The sequence below is a fragment of the Triturus cristatus genome, chromosome 3_2 (genome assembly GCF_964204655.1).
Source record: "Triturus cristatus chromosome 3_2, aTriCri1.1, whole genome shotgun sequence".
Taxonomy (NCBI): domain Eukaryota; kingdom Metazoa; phylum Chordata; class Amphibia; order Caudata; family Salamandridae; genus Triturus; species Triturus cristatus.
Genome location: NC_140584.1, coordinates 308,496,326 through 308,515,867, shown reverse-complemented (window position 1 = coordinate 308,515,867; position 19,542 = coordinate 308,496,326). Strand labels below are relative to the sequence as shown.

General features: G+C 44.3%; 1 protein-coding gene and 1 pseudogene across 5 annotated transcripts in view; one reads left to right on the top strand and one right to left on the bottom strand.

Annotated features, from left to right (window-relative positions):
• Window positions 1–19,542, top strand: part of DHDDS (dehydrodolichyl diphosphate synthase subunit) — a 158,183-nt gene that overhangs the window by 72,933 nt on the left and 65,708 nt on the right. The gene's annotated exons all lie outside the window — the stretch shown is intronic.
• LOC146857239 (epithelial sodium channel subunit beta-2 pseudogene) overlaps window positions 1–19,542 on the bottom strand; it is a 43,880-nt pseudogene that overhangs the window by 1,673 nt on the left and 22,665 nt on the right.

Sequence of the window (19,542 nt, the reverse complement as noted above, 5' to 3'; positions counted from 1 at the left end):
TTGCTGTAATATTGATTCAACAGCTCTCATGTCAGCTTGTGCAGAAGCTAACCTGTCATTCACTGCTCTCACTATATCAAATATAGCTCTTTTGTTAAGTATATGCATATGCCCTGCCCCTGGTATAAACACCACGGAACATAGTCTTTGGGTAGGATATGTGTATTCTTGAAAGTGAAAACCTCCGAGGCTTTTCCCCTTTTGATATTGCTTTTATTGCCATCATGATTTTCTTCATCGATCTTTGTTTGAGGTCAAGTTACAGCAGCAACGTTAAAGATTTGCAAAGCTGTCTTTGTAAGTACGTTAGCTGCACAGATCTCTAACATGAATTCCTTCACTTTTATGCACCATGTTATATTGTACATGGACCAAAGGATGCTTGCCATTGAGGGCGTCCACCTTTTCCCCAAAGCTCTTTAGTCCTAAACCATTTACTTTTCAAATCTATGAATCTATTCAAATGCCATTGTGGCAAATCCACATTGCAACCTTGTACATAGTTGGCTGAATCTGACAAGGTTAGTGTGGGAACTGATGGATCAGCTTTTGAAGGGCAAATAAGAGGACATTCTTCTCAGCTACTTGCGCCATGTAATCGCCTAAAGTTTTAGTGTGATTCTGCACTGCCTTGAAGTTACCGTCTTCAAAAACTTCCTAAGCTGCAACACAAGCCACCAAATGTTTTTGCCTAGTGCTCAGTACAGGCCGCTCAAAGCCATCCATGTCAAACATTCTCTTATATCCATTTATAGGAAATGCATGTACAGTAAGCACAATTGTTAGCTGATTTTGTAGAAATTCCTGAGTCCTAAGTGTAGGATCATTTTACTACATCATTAGAATTTTGCATCGTAACACATTTCACCCAATGTATGTGTAGTTAATATGATTTGGGAAAGCTAGCTTTGGTTGCGTCTTCTAAGGAAGATGTAAAGGAAACATAAATAATTCGCTTTTGCTGCGCAAGAGCACGTTTTTTCAAAATGACTATCTGCACAGCTCTGGGAATTTTCTCAGTTGGAGGGAAACCTTCTTCATATGCAGTCGAATATAGATTGGATTTGTTTGTCAGGGGATCATCTGTTTCTTATTGTACACTGGATAGGTGTCGCCTGAACTGTTAATAATAACCCTATTCACTAGGTTCTTATTGAATCGCTCCTGGAATTTTTTTTTTGTCTCTAACATGTCTGCTGGCAGTCTACATAAAATAGCTGTATGTATAGTCGTCCACTTTTTTTCAGAAAAAAGTAGGCATCATCAAATTTCACTTGCTCACCTTCCAACTCATCCACACTTCAAAACGCAATCCGATTGTGTACATTTCTCAACATAGCTAAAGCTTTCCCCTCCGTGAATAATTTGTATCCAAAGAATGTCCTATTTAAATATGCAAGTTTGGATTTGCTAGCTTGAAGCAAGTACAAAATAAATGTTTACAAATCATTATGCTGTCCACCATATCCAGGCGTTCTTTTAAGTCCTCGTCTGCAGCTTATATGTCACCAGTGTATGGCAGTACATCAAGATCTTCTTGTTAGATTGCCATAATTCTTGATGTAAACAGGCCAGGGCTATATTGTTCCCAGAGGCAATTTTACATACACCTATTTGGTACCATACAACTAAAACCTGTTGGGTACTGTGATGCATGCACTATATTTTGGCTAAGGAACCCATTAGCAATCTGTTTATATTTTTTTTATTAATACAGTTCTGTGAACATTTTGCACGTGTGTGCATTCAAATGTTTGTAATCCAGTAAAATTCAATAGGTGTTTGGTTGTAACACTGGGAAAGCACTGGTACTTGCTGTGTATTTGACCATAGGATCTAAGACAACCCCTCATGCATTCCCCTCTATATTCCTCTCTTCTGATGGACACATACATATGTTGAGAGATGTGCAGCACAATTTGCACTTGAATTTGTTAGTACTGTAAACATTTGAACTACATCTGTGATGATTTATATGTGACCACTGGTGTAAGCATGCCAAGTGGGCAATCCCTGCGTATACATTTCATTCAAGATCATCCCGCGGGAAAGGCTAGTGAAGTTTGTCTGAGACGGTGCCATGTACTTGAGCTTTATTGGGAATTTTATTATAGGAAATTGAAAGCAACAAGTTGCACACATCCATTAGACTGCGGTCTTCTGACAAGTACCAAAAGTCTAAAACATTTATATGTTTAGGAGATATCTAAAACTCTCTGCAGTTGAATTTGTTGACAAATATAGCAAAAATTAGTTCACAGACGACTGATGCCTTGATGCATTTGGGAGTACTAGTGCAGATTTGTTAAGTGTGCACTGGGGAAGGTGCAGACTGACGTTTGGCGGGTCGCAGTAATTGCTGTGGGTGGGTGTTGTGATAGCATGGCGAAAGCTACCATATTGGGGAAGAGCTATGATAGTATGGCAGAGGTGAATAGGGGGAGAGACTTCAAACGTGTGAAATGATTGCTGGCATGGGGTGGGCTCCAACACAAACCCTTTCGTATTGCTGAGGAGCCATACATGAACTGTAATTGCAGTAACAAAAAGTTCAAGAACAGCACTACTGACTAGAATACCATTGGTGTCATCTACTTTATAGCACTTTTCTCCAAAGCAGATTACTTAGAATGTGCATATGTATAAAATTATTATCACTGTGAGGAAATGCGGTTTATTATATGGTGTGGTTGTGCGAAATCAGAGTAATAAATTCACAAACTCATCTTGGGTCCAGTCAAGTTAATTTGCAAGACATTAGCTCAACCCTGGGTAGCTGTGTTGTTTTTTTTTTTTTTTTTTTTTTTTTTTTTAACAACAGATTTTATTTGTCATTTGCACATTGGAAGCAGGGCTCTGTAACCCAGAGACTACTGTCGCATAGAAATACACAGTAACACATCGCAAAGGAAATTTTTCAGAGCAAAAGAACATAACTCCCAAACAAAAGAAAGCATACATAGTCTTTTGAGCTAAAGTGTGAACTCTGATCGCCCCCCCCCCCCACGAGTTGCGCTCGACTCCCTACAAACCACAGACCAACCAACACCCAGTGATCACAGAAAAAAAACAGGAATGACAAGCTATCTGCCCCAGCAGGGGCCCACCGCACCCGGAACCCCCTCGCCCACCCGTGACTTCCATTCCCCAACGGTGCACACTCCAACATAGTATGGCTACCCAACCCCCACCGGGAGATCATCAGCCGCCACAGGGGGCTCCAACCACAGGCCCCGGTAGTCCGCCCACCTCTTCCAGATCTTATAGTGCTTTCGCAGACCACCCCGGGCCACAAAAATGGGTTGTTCCAGCCCCATACAAAAGTCAAGGCCATTCGTCCAGGCGGCCACCGAGGGGGCCTGCTCAGCTTTCCACATCCTGGCGATGTCCCGTTTCGCCAACGTAAGACCCAGTAGCATGAGGTGCCGCTTACAGAGATTACCCTCGATGCCATCCATGACATGCAACAACGCAAGCTGTGGCGTGCGCTGGAGCAGCCACCCAAGAACCTCGGACAAACAAGAAAAAAAAAACCCTCCAGAAGCCATCCAGCGACGAACCGTGCCATACCGTATGAAGGAAAGTACCCTCCGCCCCACCACATCTGAGGCATTCCGGTGAGGCTATCCGGCCCGCACGGTACAGGCGCGCCCGAGTATAATACACCCGATGTAGGTATTTGAATTGTACCAGGCGGAGGCGCATTGCTATGGCCGCACCCCGTGGGGCAGCCAGAGCCTCCCTCCAATCCTCCTCCGGGTAGCTGTGTTTTTGAGCAGTTCTTTGTCAATAGAACAAGTGTAAAGCATTTATAAGTACTACAACAACTATACAAGAAATAAACATGACCCAAAGTAAATCTAACCCCAATTTATAAAAATGGAGCTTATTTGTAGGAAGCTGTTTTTTTTATGTAGTGTACTAAAAAGAGGTCCACCCTGTAGAAGGTCTAGATGACCCTTATTGGCTTACAATAATAATTCCAAATGCTCTCTTATGTGGTAGAATGGACGAGCAGTTTAGGCTTATCGGAGTCAATAAATGAGACACAGACTTCATTAGAAGCTCCAGGCCAAGTGTAAAAAATAGCAGGCCGTTTTATTTATATTTTAACACCAAGAACTTCGTAATGAGGTAAGTACTTTTCTAGAGCGATTTTTACAGGTGACCAAAAATGTAACCCAAATGCATTTTACCCGGTAATGCTTTCCTACGGAGAAAGAAACATCTACTACATACAGGTACTTGCAGTCGTACTCCGGGGGTCTCCTTTAGGACTTAAGGTGCCAGGGGGCCAAGGTCCAAAGTACCAACAGCAGTTCGCTTTTACTTGCCCTGGGTACTGGAAGGGTTGATAGCCTTGCGCGCTGCACTATAGGCAAAGAGGGGGTGGCACCTAGAAACAGGCTGCACAGGGGGACTTTGGTACAAGCCTGGGAGCTCTGATGGGGGTGGGGGACTCTGTTTGTGGGGATCCTGGGAGCAGGGGAGCACAGTTGATTTTCGTGGGCCCAGGCTTGAGAGCTCTGGTGCAGAGAATTGTTTTCAGCTGGTGCCTTGTGCCTCAAAGGCATCCACCATGCTCTGTTAGACATGCAAAGGGGGACAAAACGGGACAGTTTGGCCACCCTCGGTGCTGGCCTTTGCAATGCTGACACACCTCATCAGCCGGTCTGTCTTTGTGGCTTCCGAGTCCAGTTTGGACTCGGACAAGCTTTGGTTGCTGTAAGGGGTCTGGTACCCCGGGAAGCCAGGGCTGGTATATCGGAGGCGGCAGGAACTTAGAAGTCCCTGTCCTTGGTATGAAGATTCACAAGCAATCCTACTGGAGGAGGCGTGTACACCTTCCTCCGGAGCAGGCATTGTTTCTGGTCTCTGAGAGCGCGGGCTCTCGCCCTCAGGGGGTCAGACACCTGTCAGTGGTGGCAGGCAGGACTTGACCAGTCAGCCATCAAACTAAGAGGCTGGTAGGGTTTCAGGAGTCACCTTTAAGGTGCCCTTTGGGGGAATATCTAAATAAATCCACTGCTGGCATCAGTATAGATTTATTGAGTACAGGTGTTTGATGCCAAACAGCATAAGTTTAATTGAAGCCATCATGTAGCCTGGGAACTCGTAATGACCATTGCCCAATACATATACTTAAGAGAGCTTCCCTGTTGACTTGTACTATCTAGTAATCGAACTAGACTGCACAGGGGCATATCTGCTCACGCAGAGTCCCCAAATGCAATACACCCTGCAGTAGGGCTATAAGGCCTGTGTGCCATGCAGTGTCTGTGGGCATGGCACACAGGGTGTGTACCATGTCGGATTTTCACATTTATTTGCACCATTTCACACAGCCTGCAGTGGCAGTCTGCATGAGTATGGTGGTGGGTCCCTTAGGGTGTCACTTTACCAGCTGCAGCCCTTAGGGACCCTCTTTGGTACCCATGCCCCAGGGACTAGTGGTATCGTTTACTAGGGACTTACGAAAGTCTTGCCAGTTAGGGAATAATCGAGTCGTGACCTTGTTTTAGGGAAGCAACACTGGGGACCTGTTTAGCAGGAACCCAGCACACTTCAGTCAAAATTGCATCAGATACCAGGCAAAAATATAGACCCACCGCCATTCGGGTGGCCAGAGAGAAAGGCGATATCCACTACCAAGGGAATAGAATTGCGTTCTACCCAGATTTCCCCCAGGCCGTCCAAGCTGCCCGAAGGGAATTCATTCCTGCCAAGAAACTGCTCCAGTAGGCGGGCACAAAGTACGCAATGCTGTACCCCGCAAAGCTCAGAGTGGGGGTAAACCCCTCATATTCACCAAAGCAAGCGCCGCCCTGAAATACACCAAGCAAACCGCCAAGAAACAAAGCAGTCGGGACAGGGTAACCTCGCCCTCCTCCAGCAACCAGCTAAGTGACAATGACTGATGCCGGGGGGGCATGCACTCGCTGTGTGGGCCTGTTGTGATACCTGTAACCACAAGTATGTTAGATTACGCCCCACTTTGTCCAGTACCTTTGGAACTCAATAACCGATCATATAATGAATGTTAACTAAATATTCCTCGCCACCCTGTTCTTAAGTGACAGGGCAGTATGCAGGCAACCCCACGCCCCTCTGGGATGATTCCCTGTAGCCCTGTGTTTCGAGGGCCTTCATGCGGAATGAGTTGCTCCATAAGGGATGCACAACCTGATTGGGGGTTAGTGTGGGTGGGGGGCGGGATGGGAGGGAAGTTATTGGGTGTTGTTTGTTGCAGTACAATTCAGACCTAAGACTAATTCGCCATTTAATGAAGGGCACAGCACACTATCCGCAACCGAGACTCGCACATAACGATAAATCCATGTTGGAAACAGAGGCACCTGGTAGGAGTACAGGGAGGCTCCTGGATAGACCTCACACACCACACCGCTCAGCAAAGCCTTTAAATGTCTAAACTCTCCTGCCTAACCTGGAACGTGCAGGGTCTGAACGACCGCCGACTGGCTCGGCTGGTACAATCCTACTTGGTCAGACATGTGGTAGATATCTATCTCCTACAGGAGACCCACCTCAGGGAAGCAGTTCGCTCTTGGTTAACCACCAATAGATGGAGCGAGGTACATACAGTTAGCTACTCTAACTACTCCAGTGGGGTTGCAATTCTAATACGCAGAGGAGTGCCCTGGCGAACACAACAAACTGTATGTGATCCAGAAGGTCGGTATCTCATTCTAAAGGGGACATTATTTCACCAGCCACTTATTGTGGTTAACACATATGGTCCGAACTTAGACGTCCCCACATTCTTCTTACAAATTTGGCACAGGGTCCAGTCGTTGGGAGACGCTGCAATACTTTGTGGTGGGGATTTCAATATAGTGCTGACACTGACCATGGACAGGGAGGGGGGGGGCCGTGCTAATCACCCTCAGGCGGCAGTAGCCCTGAACAGTATAATATTGGACCACTGTCTGGTCAATTCATGGCGCGCGTTGCACCCCATGGCCCATGAGGGGACGTGCATTACACAGTACCCCAAGTAATGCTCCAGAATTGCCTGCCCCCAAGCGCCCTACTAGACGCGGCCTTCTGTGAAAGTATCAGAACGCACATTAGGGAGTACTTTGAGCACAACACTGGATCGGTGCCCACGGAGGGTGCGCTGTGGGAGGCGTTCACGGTGGTGATACGGGGGCACTGCATCGCCGGCCAATCTAGGGTGCTCCGACATTCGGGGTTGCCTGAGCAGACTAGAAAGGGAACTCTACGATCTAGAGACACAGTATTGTGCGGCACCATCCCCGTCTCTTCTGGCTAATATACGCACTAAACTTACGGCGTATCAGTAGGAGGCAGAGTGTGAGACCAAATTTCTACATAAACACGCAACAGTGCGTCGGTACGGGGAGGGTGACAGGCCGGGCAAGACGCTCGCCAACCTACTGCGGACACCCAGAGGGTCCCCATTTATTACCGAACTGGCCGCCGCAGATGGAGCAGTAGCGCGCTGTTCACCAGACATTCTGGCAACTATGAGAGGCTTCTATGCGCAACTCTATACTTCCAGCTCTAGGCCCCCTGACACTCTCCTGCGAGAATACTTTGACTCCATCGAGTTAATATGGTTAAGCAGAGCGCATCGCGAGTACTTAGAGGCCCCCATTTTACGGTGGAAGACATCAAATGGGTTATAGGTGGCCTACCCATGGTTTTCCACCAGAGGTCTCACTGTGTCACTCTATGCGGACGACATTACTTTATATATGGTAGACCCCAAAGAGAATCTGGCACCTATGACCAGGGAATTGGTGCGCTTTGGGGAACTCTCCGGGGTGCGGATAAATTGGAACAAATCCGTTATTATCCCCCTGACGCCTAGGACCCAGCCCTTTGAAACAGACTACCCTATTGTTTGGGCGACTGGGCCAACACGCTATTTGGGGATATGGATAAGCAGCGACATAAACTAACTCTGGACTGCAAACTACGGTAGGGCGGTGGACTGGATCGCGGAGAGGGTGTGCCGTTGGAAGACGCTCCCTATTTCCTTGATTGGACGGATAGCCCAAACTACTATACTTATTTGTAAATGTCCCTATCCCTCTCACCTCGCATTTTTTTAAAACGCTGATATCTCTCATGATCAAACTGGTGTGGGTGGGGCGACAACCTAGGATATCCTGGGAGGTACTCGCCTTACCACAGGCTCAGGGTGGGCTTGCAGCTCCCGACTTTGCTCTCTACGCCTACAGCACGCAGGCACAGTTCCTACACCACTGGGTGCACCCCATGCCCTTTCAGTCACATGTGGCCATTGAACTAGACAGAGCAGCGCCGCTTCCACTTGCCACGGCTGTATATCAGCCATATAAGCGACCATGCGATGGGCATGTGCGGGCATGCGCAAATGAGCACGACTAGAAGTGCTTTACGCTCCCTCTATGCCACTGGCCAACAACCCACAGATGCCCCCACTCGGGGACCGCGGGGGCACGGGAACGGGCGATGACGCATAGGCTGGGGCCAGGCAAGGACCTTTTTCCAGGCGACACCTTTCCTATCGCTGCAGCAAATGTACGACCCAGCAGACCCGGCAGCGGACATGTTGCTATAGTACCAACTGTGCGCCTCCTGCAGAAGCAAGTTTGACACCCCCCCCCCCCCTCCCCCACATTACCAGCACTCGAGAATGTTCTTGCGGTGCAACACGGCCGCAAGCTAATCACTCGTATTTACTCTATCACGCAACAGATTACCCAATCACTATCCCGGGGGCTTGCGCGGCTTGGGAGGAACACATGGGGGTGGACGTCACAGATGACCAGTGGAAGCTTATCTGCCGCCAGTTGGAAATGCTATCCCCTAACTATCGTCTTAGACTGATCCACTTCAAGTACATCCACCGCCTATACCGGACCCCAGTGCAGCTGCACCATATGGGTCTGCGGCCCGACGATAGCTGTTGGCGATGTGGAGCCGCTCAGGCAACATTCTTACACATAGCGTGGCAGTGCCGCCCCATAGCCAACTTCTGGCTTCACATACTACACTACGTACACAACATAATTGGCCAGGAGCTGCCCTACACGCCACTAGTGGCGTTGCTGGGTGCTATCACTGATGTCCCACCAAAGCTGAGAAAATCAACGGCCATTCTTTTACTCCTGGCCAAGCGTCGGGTGGCTCTGCATTGGAGGGCGGCCCCCCCGCCAACAACGAAGGGATGGATCTTGAGTGTCACTCAATGTAAGACCCAGCTAGAGAGTTTTTGGGAGCTAATGCCAACACGAGCTCGCCCCCGTGATATTTGGGACCCGTTTGTTAATGTTAACTGGTGAAGCACAATGGATACCGATGATCCCTAATATGGACATTAGGAAATGATTACTCCTCTGCTGTATCGCAATGTTGAAACTGTCCTATGCATTGAACCGAGTTGATACTAGTCGAAATGGATGTAAAAACGTTTGTATAATAATATGTATTGAATGTTGGTCTGAACATATATGATGTGCCTAGGATGAAGACACCTACACACCACCGACTCTGTGGTCGACAAGCAATTTACTGTTTGGTTTTGTTGAAGTTTGTAACTTTACAAATGCAAATAAAAATAAATTAAAAAGAAAGATACCGGGCAAAATTAGGGGGTGACCATGTCAAAAAGGGGCACTTTCCTACATTATTTTTATTAATGTTTAGACACCATATTGAACAAAACCGGGCTCAGAAGATAAGTTATTAAGCAAATCTAAGTCCTTGCTTTTCACTCAATATAGAAACGAGTATTGGCAACTACTGAAGATACTTTGGAAATGTAGGAAAACTTTTATAAAGTTGCCTTTGTTTACTCTGGTCCGCTTTGGGCTACCAACTCGGGCAGGGAGAAGGTCACAGGGGCCAGTAAGGTTTGACAGTACAGTTACCTTGCAGTCTCTAACCCAGTTCCAGGCTCTGAGGGTGAAGTGCTATAGACATTAATGGAGTGGTCCTGATGCAAGGGATCCAGTACACTGAAGGATGCTGATCTGGCCATTAGCGGGGATGGGGTCTCCTGTGGCCAGCCCTTAGTACACTAACATGGTGGGGTGACTTAGTCCATAGAAGTTGATGTCCCTTGAAGTCTAGCCAAACTCCTGTCTCTGGTTACAGCAAACCCAATAATTCCTTTTAACTGGAGCTAGTGTTCTCCTTGGAAAACCAAACTGCACTCCAATGACTCTCCCGAGGGTGCAACTTTTGAGATTCGAGACTCAGTCTCCCAAGCTGCACTTCAGCGATCAGTGGCATTCAAGTGATTATGGCTACCAACTCACCAAGGCAGGCTGCTTCAGCTTTAGTGGCCCTGGAACTGTAATAGGAAGTCAGCCAACTGACTCTTGGAGTTCATTCCTTCTGTTTGGGGTTCGGGGCCACTTTCCTCAAGCAGGCGTTGCGCTGCTGTCCTTTTTTTGCTAGCCATTGATCAGCAGCAGGCCTTGAGAAATCTACTCGCCCATTCACTATGGCGAGTCAGATTTCGTCAGGGCAAACTATTTTTTTTTCGCCTAGTGGTCCTTTCTGGCGAACTGACAAATAGCAGGTGTTCTGTTCAATCACAAAGTGAATGAACGATAAAGATGCATTTAAATCTTGTTTTTATCTTGTCACATTTGCTCTGCATTCGGAGATCGAGGTCAAAAGTCAGTATGTCTTCTTACATTTACTTTTCTTTCTCGGACTGCGAAATGAGAGGATTTTGTAAAGTGAACTGTCTGACAGTCGTGCTATGCAAGCGTGTAAAAAAGGATGCAAGACATTTTTTCTAATACAACATTTTAAATAGCTAATAGGTGAACCATACAAACATTTTAAAATATATTTCTGTAGTTATCAAAGTAAACTGTTGTAATTATGTGTTTAAAAGAGATGTTTATAGGATGAAAACAAATCAGAAAACTTTACTTGGTGATGTGCAAATGATGACAATTTTGCTGAAACACAAATTCCAAGCATTGTTTATGCGCTATATAGTTTTATCAGTAAAACTACATGTTAGTGGCTTTTTTAATGAGAAATATGCTGTCTGTAAATAAAAATGCACTACCACATCATACTTTAGTGTATATATATTATTAAAAGTGAGATTTTAAACACGAACTGAGAAATATTGCCGCCCCTGCCCTGATGACAGTGCTGTTAGTGAACTAAGAAGCAAGTCATGTGTACCCCATATGTGGGCTGGATTTGTATTATACATGGAGCAAATGTTTAGTCTATTAAATAAAAAACCAAAATGTTTTTTTGTACACGAAAAATGCTGAACTCGCATATTTGTGAGTGCTCTCATGTGTTGATGAAGAAAGAGGCTGCTCCATAAAATTTATTTTTTAGCCTAGATCGCACAATTTAAAACCAGTTTACGGGTCAAATACATTACAGTTGGGTTGAGTAGAGGATTCAGATTAATGGACCTGCAAGTCTTGGCAGGTGCAGTCCAGTCTTTGGAGCACCCTTTCTTTGCCAGGTCCAGAGAACAGCAGAGCAGTCCTTCTTCGGTCCTCTCGCCAGTGCAGACGTGTTCTGAGATTTGAGTGCTAGTGGTGCCACATTTATGTCTGAAACTTGCTTTGTGGGGATGTCGTGAATACTAGCCAATGGCTTACCAGGTCCTCTCCCATCTGATGACGACTTCCTGTAAAGTGTTGCATTTAGCTATACCAGAGTGCAATATTTTTCCCATTCCCATGATGGCAGAAACCTTCTTTCTGTGTGGAGCTTGGTAGCCCACCCTAGAAGTCTTGCTATCGGAGGGCTGCATGCCCATTTGAAAACCAGTTTGGCAACAGTTTCCACCCCTTTGGTCCCATGCACATACCTGTCTACCAGAATAAAAGAGCAGCTCCTCCCGTGTTTGTGCTTTGAAGCTCGTCTTTTGGGCTCACCCTGTTTGGGCTTCCTGCCAGAGAGAGGTAGCACCTCTTCCAGTGTCAGGCTCCTATTGTGTCCTTCATGGGAGTCGTTCACACATCTCCCAGTATGGCAGAAGGCTGTCTCGTGGTCGTGTAAGCCTGTACTCGCCGATTTGGCAACTAGCCTTTATACAACAAAAATTCCTATTTGGGGTTTTTAAAGTTAGTACATTCAAAAATACATGTCCTACTTTTTATTATATAGTCACCTGCCATAGGGCTTGTTGGGCCACACTGAAGGGTGACTTCTATATTAAAAAGGAAGGACTGGACTTTATTAGTTTAAATGGCAAAGTCGAGTTTACAGTTCTAGAACTGCTCTTTCAGCCAGCAATGGTGGGCTGTGAGTCCTGCTTTGCCACACTCGTAGTGACCCAATAAGTGCTGCAGTCCATGTAGAACACTTCAACTTACTGACCCTGGGTACCACTGGTACCCTATACCAGGGACTTTCAAGTAAGTTAACTTTTGCCAATTGTGGGTGAGCCAATCGGGCATGCTTCTTTTTAAGGATCAGAGCACTGGCACTGAGGTCTGGTTAGCAGTCCTCCGTGCACACTGAGCCAAAAAACACCAGTCCGAAACTTGGATGATCATGCTAAAAGAGTCATTTCCTTACAATCACTCATTGAAAACAGACGCTCATTTCCATATCTAGGAAAGAATAAAAAGATTAATTGAACCCTCTGGAAATTACACTTGTAGATCAAATTCTTGCAGGCAGTATTTAAGTTGCTGTTGTTTCTCAACAGTAGATGGTAAGGGAGCACGTCCACTATATAACGATGTAGTAAGGCTCAAACCTATCTGTAATCAGGCTCCCAATTAGAATGACTGGAATTCCAAAGTGCCCCCTGATTTGGTACCATATATGCTTTTTATTCTTTTTCTTCTCTGTCTACATTTCCCTTAATCAACACAAACTAAACTGCAATTCAAAAACCCACATTGATAGTACAGTTCACAGCAAGCAGTATGGTTTATCAGGACGCAGCAAATAAGAAAGTTAGATTGATAACCAGCCTCATGTTCTTTCTGGAGTCTAACTTCAGTAGACTTTGGGGCAGATAGAGGTCTAGGCTATGACTTTCACTCACATGGAATCCGTCTTTTATATTCCTGGCTCTAATTAATACCCCAACATCTCACGCTAACTTTCCAGGACCCATAAATTAGATGAACGTTACCTCAACCTCTTCTTACTAAACATAAAGAAGCTTGTTTAACTTGCTATATCCATTTTAAGTAAGAATCCTGCTTAATCTTATTTAACCCAGTGCTTAAATTGTTAGCAAGGTGTCGGTTCGTGCTATGTAGCCCAAAAGAAAGCAGACCCCAGATGTGTGAAAGGTTGTACATTTTTCACTAGAATGAGCCATGAAACTTCTTCGCTAATCTGTATACTCGTAAACAAGGGCGACCTTATAAGCTCGGTTGAGCTGTACAGAGAACCCCATTATTCCAGACTCAATTCTGTGGGGATCCTAAAGGGCACATGACTGTGTCGAAGACGCCAGTCTATGTAACTAGACTCAAAGTGGTTCACAACTTGAACCTCTTCACAGTAAAAAGACTATTCACCCAGAGTTGTGCACGCGTGCCAACCACCATTAAAGGTATATGACATAATTCAGCAATCTGTGCGAACCATCCCGATGTGTATAGGGTGACAGTCAACTTTTGTATGCTGATTGTTTTTTCTTCCAAACTGGTCAAATTATTTGAAACCCCATCTGATTAGCAGTATCTACCTAGCACAACAAATACAGCAATACTAGTATTGATCCCTAAACCAGGTAGAAATCCCCTAATTTAGTTTCATAACATTTGTTGCTAATTTTAAATGCTGGATACAGATCTTCTGTGAAATCTTAGCACACTTTAATAGGGGAGGGCCACAATTTATTTTTCACTTTCCATAACACATCCCTTAATATTAGAAGCCTCTATAGTATTCTAGAAAAGGATCCCAGTATTTGGCCACATGTGGCTTACCTTTCTTAGTACTTGGAAAAAGCTTTTGACACAGTCAAGTAGTGCCATATGTTGAAGGTACTGGCAAAATTAAGACTAGGGGGGTAAATGATCCAATTGATCAAGATGCTTTATTCCAGACCAACAGCTAAGGTTAAATCTGGGATATCCATACCAGCATCGTTTCAAGTGGGGAGAGGAATCCGGCAGGGGTGCCCACTCTCGCCTCCACTCTTCTCGCCAGCAATTGAACAATCTGTAGTTGGAATGCACATTTTGCTTGAAGAATGTGGAATTCAGGTGGAAGATGCTAAACATGCAATCTTGTTATAGGTAGATTCTATACTACTTTAGGGAGGTTTGGCGTAATCTATTAGCAATTTTGAATATTCTTAACTCCCATACACTACCACCATGTAATTATTTTAGAGGGAATGAGATTCTATGTTATTGAAACTTTAAAAGCGCAGTATACTCTAGGATGTCAAAGCGCTAGGAGAGAGAACCAAGCACCGTTCAGAAGAACGAGAGCCCTATAACTGAGGAACATGGGGAAGGCGTTATGTTCTGGTATTTGGAGTTTAGGACATATCTTCAGGCGGCCAATCTATTGGAGAGCAATTTGGGATCTCCGTTGAATGGTACCCTGTCTTTTTTACTGTTTCATGAATCTCTCCTCCTTACTCCTCAAACAATATTTTCGTGAACCCTGCTGAGTGATCTGATATGGGCTTCTAAGAAAAAACAAGTGGCATTAGCAAAATTAAAACTGCCAATGGATAAGGTGGTTTGGGGGCCCCTGATTTTGAACCTTATTATCTAGCAGCCAGCTACAGTGGGTGGTTTACTGATTAGCAAGGTGTCACTCAACTGAGTGAGTATACGTCTAACGGTGGGATGGCCTGCTATGTTCGTGGGCATCACACTGGGTTGTTTGAAGCAAAGTCTGAACAAAACATATGCAATTCTTCCAGAGACCTAGCCAGGAAAAGCAGCTCTGAGATTTATTGATTTGGCATTTACAAAAGTTCGAGGAGTACTTTCCCCAGGCCTACATCTTGTAAACTCTTGTGAATCTGCATGAATGAATTAGGGGCCCAATTCTTTAAGAATCGGGCCCCTAATTGTCCTGTATTTGTATTTTAACGTTTTATAAATATTGTCTTGCCCCAGACAGGTTTTACTAAATTATTCCTCAGATAAATCGTATTTTCGAACTGCTCAATAGTTTAGCCAAACCTTTGTAAAGGTTTTTTTTTTTTGCGTGTGTATTTAGCTTTGAAAGCAAAAATCCAGTCTTTCTTTCATGAGTCTACATATATTTGCATATAATACAAACTTTCACACCTGTATAAACATAGATGCCTATGACGGGGGCTGTTTTTCTGCGATAGGTATATATCACAGAATGTAAATATGATTATAGTAAAGACTTGTGTAAATGTATCAATTTATTTAGATTAAAAATAGATAAAAGCAACACATTGTAATGTCTAAACATTTAAATTTTGCTACAACTGTATACTTATGGGTATTTATATAGTGGAATTTGTGCCTTGTACATAAAAATGCATATTTATAATGTGTATGCATGTATACATATTGTAATGTAGACATGACCACATATCTAAATCTAGTAGAGTGGCTTAGCCACTCTGTATAGTTAGAATTCCCAGAGATAGGAATCCTCAAATTTTTCCTTACTATTAACTGTCATTGTTTGTTTGATAAATCTTCACGAAATATTGCAGACCTATTCTTTTTTCGAAATTGGCTGAAGATGCAAAGTGTTATGGTGATTAGTTAAGGAGATGCAAAGAAAAAAGGGAGGTCCCAAAGGTTCCTTTTTTATTTGATAAAAATTGTTTAAGTAGTTCTTTTAGTAATAAAGGACAAAAATGTGATATGTTGGTCTGCTGTACTTTCATGGTATACTGCAGTACATGGCGAAAGTCTATTCAAAATTTAAAGGCAGCCATATTGTTTAGGCCACACTTCAGCTGTTTTCTGCGTGAGATATAGGTTATTACAATTTTTTTTAAAGCAATGGGACAGCATGAGGCACTTTACCAAAGTCTCTAGAGTTAGGGGAAAGTATTTTTATTGTTGTATTTGTTTTCAGAGTACTGCAGTACTTTCTTGAAACTACCTAAAAGTACTGCGGTACCTATTGAGATTAGGAAAAAAACGTTGACAAAAGACACATGGGGATACTTCACGACACTCCACTGAACGGCACTCCACTGCACGAAACACAACTCCACTCTACGACATGCCAATTCACTCTACGACACACAACTCGACTTTACAACCCTCTTAACACACCACTCTGCTCTACGCCACTTTACGACCTTCTACGATATACCACTTCACTCTACAACATGCTATTCTACACCACTCTGCCACTTCACACTACGACTCACTACTCCATGTCACTCTGTCACTCCACACTCCGACACTCTGTTACACTCTATGCCATTGTACAACACTTTCCTACACTCTATGCCACTCTACAACACTTTACTCCAATCTGTGACCCTGTACTCCACTCTGCAACACCCTGCACAGCTCCAGGTACGCCACTCCACACCACTTTACACCATTGTACTCTAAGATACACTACTCCATTCTGTGCCACTTCACTGTACAACAGTCTACTCCACTTGATGCCACTACACGCTATGCCACTGTAATCTATGCCATTGCACTCTCCTCTACTCTGCAACACTCTCTTCCACTCTGCAATTTTGAAACACGTTTTTATTTTATAAAAAGAAATGCAATTCAATGAAAAAACAAAGGTTAATGGCAAGTTATAGTTGAGGGAGGAATATATATATATATATATATATATATATATATATATATATATATATATATATATATATTGTATACAAAGAATAAATTCTGCCTCAGTTGAAACGAACGAGAACTCGCCACCTCCATACACAGTGTTGTCAACTCGATAGCCACACTACATTAACTATAACTGCCTTCTACCATGCACACTATTCTCATAAATGTCATTTGTAATCTAATATATAGAAGGGTATAGACGGTGCATGAGGAAGGCACAAGTTTTATTCAATGTAGTGTGGCTAGTGAGCTGACAACCCTGTGTATGGAGGTGTCCAAGAAAATAATTTTTTTTTTTACATTTGTTTACTAGCTACGTACCTCAAACTTTGCATTTTAAATTAGTGTGCTACTCCCGCAAAGTGCTTTGTCTCCTCATCAGGGGTAGTAAGTGCTATATAAATAATAATTCCCCAGAAAAGTAATTATGAGGACTTTAAAAACTTATTTTTTTTAAATGCAACTCTTTATCTAATGAACTGTGCATTACTTAGAGGTTTCTTACTTTGGAAAATCTTTCACATTTTTAAAAAGGCAATATTACGCGGCCAGCGCTAATGCACTTTTATTATTATTATTATTATTTTTTTTAAAAGACGCATTCGGGGTAGTGGGTTTGGGGACGAGGCACAATAATAGAGTGTGTGTGTGACTTCAAAGACTACAGAATAGGTACACAGATAACGGACTGTGAGCGGGAGGGACTGGGGACGCAAGCTGACAGCTGAGGCTGGGTGGGAGGGAATGGGGCATCAAGCTGACAGCGGAGACTGGGTGGGAGCGGATGGGGCATCAAGCCGACCACGGTAGGCAGGAAGGGATGGGGAAGCTAGCTAACTAATGAGGGTGGGAGAGTTTGGGGCAGCAAGCTGTCAACAGAAGACTGGTGGGCAAGGTTGGGATAGCTCCATGGAGAATGGTAGACGGGAGAGTGAGGATGAGGATGTGCATGGCCAACAGAGGGCGGGCAAGAGTGGATGGGGAAGCATATGGGCAAGTGAAGGTGAACCAGGAGTAAACTAGAATATCAACTGAGGAAGGGCAAGAAAAAGGAATACAGCTGGAGTAAAGTGCTCGAGCGAGAGAGTTGGGGAAACACACTCAGCCTCGTAGAGTGTTTGAATAAAAAGGAGAAAAAAAAATCTCAAAGTGAGCAGTGACGGAACACAAATAATGCACCCATTCTCCAGGAAGGGACAAACGCAAGAAGAGGAAAGATCCCACAGAACCTGACGAATAGGGAGCAAGTAAATGAGTGCTATTGAAGCCAACCAGTTGTAAGCAATGGGTTGGTTCTGAGCCTGCTGTCTGCTAACAACCTGTCTCCTAACAGACCGTGCATGCGTTGTTTCAAGTGAGACCTAAAAATGTTATTGTGAAACAGTTCTTCAGACTAAAGTCTGAAACTCAAAGATACATCTACCACAGATCATGGTCAAAAAAGGCAACTGCGTAAGTGGTGGTTTGTCTTCTTTGGTGGTGATGGAAGAAAAACGAGTAGCTTTACATTGGGTTTCATTACGTAGGATGTTTTTCCAATGTAAAATGACATCTTGGCTCCAAACTCCCATTCCTCAAGGTACACAGGGAGATTCTACCTAAATGCAACATAAAGAATGAGACAACTGGCCAAAACACAGAAAACTGTAATGGCAGAATTGTATATAACGTAATAACAGTTTGTGGGGGCGAGAGGGCCTAGTACTCTACTTTTTGTCTGGGTTAATAAGCTAGTTCTGCCTAGTAAACCTTCAGAGGTGTAGGAAAGTGCATTATGTGGGGTAGGTGTGAGACCTCACCATGTAATAATTTCACAATATTTAACAGGTCCAGTTAGGTTCATTTGAAAAACCTTACCGCATACCTGGGTAGTTGTGGCACAGAACAGTCTAGCTTAGTCAAAGGAACAAGCGTAAAGCATTTAGAAGTAATAATACAAGTAATCTGAAAGAAACGCAACACCATAAAATCCAACATCAATTTTTTTAATAGAATGTATTTTTAGCTTTAAGTAGACACCAGAACAACAAAAAACTACCAAGGGGAACCAGAAGTATGACTTTTCAAAGAAAACATAAATCACTGTATTTCAAAAATGCAATAAATCATTGTAACCTACTGAGATCGTGGTTTGGGTCAGGGCTGGAAATACTCTCAGGAGGTACTTTGATGGGCCAAGTCATAGAAGGACTCTGTCACGGCTACCCAGCATGACCAGAGGGACAGTTACTTATCGTTTTGAACAGTCTCTAGTTCACTTCCATATTTTTCCTTCAGACCGCCATACAAGCTGTCCTGGTGTAAGGGTTACAGGAGGCTGAAGATACGGTTGCTGTGAAGGAAGCTGGGAAGTGAGGAGTGTCCTTTTGGGGGGCCAATCCTTGGATCCACAAATGTTGGCGGTCATCTCTGGCCTCAGTATTTGGTTTCCGTGACGCTCCGGCAAAGTCCAGATGGCCCTGGTCAACTGGCTTCACAGCAACAGCGGGTTCCTTGGGGTTTCTTCTGCTTTTGTCAGTTGTGCGGGAGGCAAGAGTCCACTCTGACCACTAGCCACGGGTCAGAATTAAATTTCCCAGGATGCACCAGTGTCAACAATGAAAACTTGTGGTGGCAATCACTGTCCTTTAGCCTTTTAGCATCCTGTAGTTTAACAGAGGACTAGTCTTTGGAGACACACTGTATCCTTGGCAAGTGGGAGTTTGTTCAGCCCTTGGTATCTCTCCAAGTCCATGACTGCAATCCCTGTCCTCTTTGCCAGTGCTAGAGTACAGCAGGTGCAGGT